A 4203-nucleotide genomic window follows, 5' to 3' on the forward strand; every position below is an offset into this window, starting at 1 on the left:
CGGGGCGGGCAGGGCCTTGGCCGTGGGGCCCCGCGCGCTGAGCGATGGATGGAAAGAGGCGTCGCTGTTGCCGGCGCCGCGCTCCCTGTATGGGGCCCGGAGCGCGACCTGGGGGCGGCTGGCTGCGGCTTCACGCACGCTGAGCTGTCACGTTTCCGCGCTACCCGAAGCAAAAGCTCCCCAGGAGGTTTATTAAGTATTATTCGACCCATGGATCGCTGTTATATCCCGTTCCGCGGCCACGCCTGGTGCCCAGAAGGGTCTACAAAGAGGCAGGTGTACAATACCACCATGAAAAACGATGAAATAAACCACAACTAAACACAATCACAGTCCAAACAAACTAAAAATCCATCGCCTGCCGCCCTACCCACCGCTTGGCCTTCCTCCACCCCCCTGACCGCGGCTCTGCTCAGCACAGTATCTTTGGGGGCAAGCTGGAAGCTTGCCAGATGGGTTTTGTCACTGTTCTTGCTTTAGGGCTGCATCAGGTAGTGCTCTGGAGCACAAGGTCCATCGTCCTTGACCCTGGGTGGCCCTTGCCACGGTGAATACCGAGAAGGAAGCAAACAGCTCTGCGCTGTGCTTTATGCAGCACCGTTGGTGGAAATGGAGCCTTGCAGGTCTCTGCCCTCAAGGAGCTTACAGTGCAGCACAACTGGGGGAAACCACAACAGAGCAGCCTGAATGCTGAGCAACTGAGCCGGGGGGGGGGGGGGGGCAGTGCTGGGAGACTGGCGAAAACAGCAGTGGCACCAGCCGCCCCCCTCCTCCTGCCTGCCTTTGTAATTAAGACCATCAGCCAGTTAATTAAAGAGAATCAAGTGAATGCCTTCCACCACGTAATTGATCCTTTAATTGATGCAGTGGTGCAGTGCAGCCGAATTCTCTGGCCCGCCTCAGCATGGCAGCAAATGCCCACGACAGCCGCAAACTTTCCTTCCTTTGCTCGGACTGATGCGGACTCTCCTGGAATCTTGTCCAAACACCGGGATCCTGGCGTGACTGAACCTCTGGGCATGTGCAGAGTGCTGCCCTCTTTCTTGCCACGAAATGATGGGAACCTGCCTTCCAAACCTCTCAGGGCCCGGAGCATTTCCTTCTCAGTGTCTTGCCTGCTTTGCACGCTTTGTTGGCAGCCCTCCCCGAAAGCTCCAGAGCATGAGCAGAGAGCGGGCCAGGAGGGGCAGCAGCCTGCCCAGGCGAGCAGCCCCAAGCAAAGCCTGCTCCCGAGGTGCACAGGCACCTGCCTGCGGCAGAGGGGCTGCCGGGGCCTCGGGGACGGCGCATCCAGCCTGCGCCCAGGATCATGGGGCACGTCGCCTTGGCAACCCACCCGCCGGGAAGAGCGACGGCACGGCGGTGGGAGCAGCCCCGGGAAGGGCCAGGAGGCAGCACGGGGCCCTCCCGCTGGTGGCACCCCTGGCGCAGGAGGAGCAGCCCCGGGCGCGCAGCCAAGGAGGGGCTCGGGGCGTGAGTCGGGGCTGCCCCCCGGGAGAGGAAGCCCGCCCAGGGCCACGGCAAACCTCTTCGGTTCACGTCGTGAGAAGCAGCAGCGCCGCTCGGACCCTTGGCCAATTCAGTGCCCCCGAGGGCCTTTTCACGGGGGGGGTCTGAGCCCACCCTCCCACAGGCAGAACACGCTCTGCCCCCCCGAGGAATCGTCCTCGCTCGAGGCCGGGCGAAGGGCCCCGTGCGGCAGCCGCGGGCCACGATTGTGCACTGTGGGGGTGGTGGCCCCCGGCCCCCAAGGGCCCCTGCCCCACAAGAGGAGGAGCGGCTGCCCCACAGCCCCCCTCCTGCCCGGTGGCCCACTTTGCCCAAAGCACGAGGCCCTTACCTTGGGATGGCGGAGAGTGGGGCCAGCGGGGGGTGTGCGCTGAGCAGGCGCCTCTACGGGGTCGCAGGAGGAGGAAAGGCTCTGCCCATTGCTCTTCCTGGGGGGACAGAAAGCCTCGTTACAGGAGGAGCCGGCACCCAGAGCCGCCTGAGTGCGGCTGGCCTCGTCCTGGGACCGCCGAGGGGAGGGTCTCTGTGACCCCCAGTCTGGCCCCCTGCAGCCTGCACGGGGCCTGAGAAGAGCGCCCTTGGGGAGGCCGGGGAACCCAGGCGCCCCACAGCCAGAGTGGGGTGCTGGGGAGGAGCCGGGGGTCCCCACCACTCTGCTGCCCAGCTTGCCCGCCTGAGCAGCCCCTGGCACGAAGGCTGGGAAGAGAAGGGCAGGGCTGACCCGCTGACGCGTCCTTCCCAGAATCCTTTGCCCCTGCCAGGGAGAGTTCCCGGGCAGGGGATTCTGGGAAGGTGCAGGTCAGGGTGGTCCATGCCTTGGGAGCAGGTCGGCGAAGGCTGGAGAGGCCCGTGGCCCCAGGTGCGGCCTGCACAGAGAAGCGCCAGGATGCCCCGGGGTGCTGCGGGGGCCACGGGAAGCTTGCCTGCCCCCGGATGGCCACCTGGACTCCAGCCGGTTCCCCCTTCCCGAAGGCTGGAATGCCACCCTGACGCCAAAGGGCTGCGAGAAGCGCTTTCAACTAGGCAGTGCTGCTATTTTTGGTACTCCGTCCTTCAGCGCCGCCCACCCCTCGAAGCAGCTCCCGCAAGCCTCTCCGAATGGGAATTCAGTCGGAAGTTCAGGCGAAAGAGGTCCGGGACCGCGGATCGGAGCCTGGGGCTGCTCCACGCGGCACGGGGCCTTGGCCAGCCCCCCGGCCTCCTGCCAAAAGGCCCGAACTAAAAGCCACAACCAAGACGCACCTGTGCGGGGAGGCCGGACCCCCGCAGGCGTCCTGGCCTGCCCCGCAGGGTCCGTGCACACCCACCGCCGGCGGCCGACCGGCCCCAGCACGGGGGGCTGCTCGCACCCTCCTGGGCCCCTGGGACAGCCTGAAGCCACGTTCCTCCTTCTCGAGCCCCCGCAAGGCAACAGCTCCAAGCCCTGGTGCTGGCTCTCCGTCGGGCTCGTGCCTGGGGCACGGCGCTTCTTCCACGGAGACATCTTGCCGGGGCTCCGCACATGCTCAGGAGCTCTCCACGAGTCACATCCATGCACGGCCCCGGGGGTCCGGCCCCCCAGGATGGCGTTCACGGCCGTGGCCAACTCGGCGGGGGAAGGACGGCATCGTGGCGCTGCCTAAATGGTTCCTATGGCAACCGGATGCCCGGGAGAAGAATGGCCGCGTGTGCCGAGTCGGCGGCTCGAGTAATTGATTGGCAATTACCACTGGTAATCGCATAATTACAGTGACAAATGGCCCGCTGAACTCCAGCCGCCCGCGCAGGGAAGGCCGAGCCCGGCAGGCCTGGGTGGGGCGAGCGGGGCAGCCTTCTCCCGCGGAGCAGAACAGAGCGGGGTCCTGGGCACCAGGTGCCCCCCACGCACCCTCCCTCCTCCAGCCCCCGCTCGTGGCCGCGGGGGGCTGGGGGGCTCGGCGGCCGAGGCCTCCCTCCCAAGTCCTCACGAGCCCCCCCCGGGGGCCCTCTTGCAGCACATCCTGCTTGCCCCTGGCCACAACTGGGCAGTCCAAAGGAGGGGCCCCACTGTTCTGGAACCGGCCTTCTCAGCGGGTTCCTCACATCCCTTCTCTGCCCCTCTTCACAACAGCTCCTCGGAGCCCCCCGATTGCACTGGTCTTTCCCACAGCATTATGAGCTGCTGCTCTGATCGCGGATTTCTGCTTCGGCTGACTTTCAAGATGCAACGGAGCCCATAAAAGCCACGCATGAACTCTGATCGATGCCCCGCTGCATGCCACCTGGGTGCCACTCCCGCCAAGCCCCCGCCCCGCGTGGCTCTCGCTGGAGATGCTCATCCAAGTGCAGAGGCGAACAGGCGCTTGGATGGGGAACCTGCGACGCCCCGAGGCTGCCGGAGGACGGGCACAGCTGGATCGGGAGGGTTCAGCATTTTTCCCGTTGGTGCCCGTGCTGCGTGTGTGAGAGACTCTCTCCCCCTCCCTCCGTGAGTCCAGCTGTGCTGTCCCCCCTTTCTCTCCATGCCTGTCACAGGTGCTCCAGGTGTGCCCCTGAACCTGTGCATGGCGGTGCCCTCTGTCTCTCTTTCGAAACCTTCCCCTCCGACCGGCAGCCAGAAGCAGGCCTTCCTCATCCTGCTTGTTTGTTTACTTAGCCATCTTCCACATCTAGGTGGATTCCCAAACCAATCCATCAGATAAAGGAACGAAAGGACCTGCTGAAAGCTGGGAGGGC

The sequence above is a fragment of the Varanus komodoensis genome, unplaced genomic scaffold, assembly GCF_004798865.1.
Source record: "Varanus komodoensis strain SLA01 unplaced genomic scaffold, ASM479886v1 scaffold116, whole genome shotgun sequence".
Classification (NCBI taxonomy): Eukaryota; Metazoa; Chordata; class Lepidosauria; order Squamata; family Varanidae; genus Varanus; species Varanus komodoensis.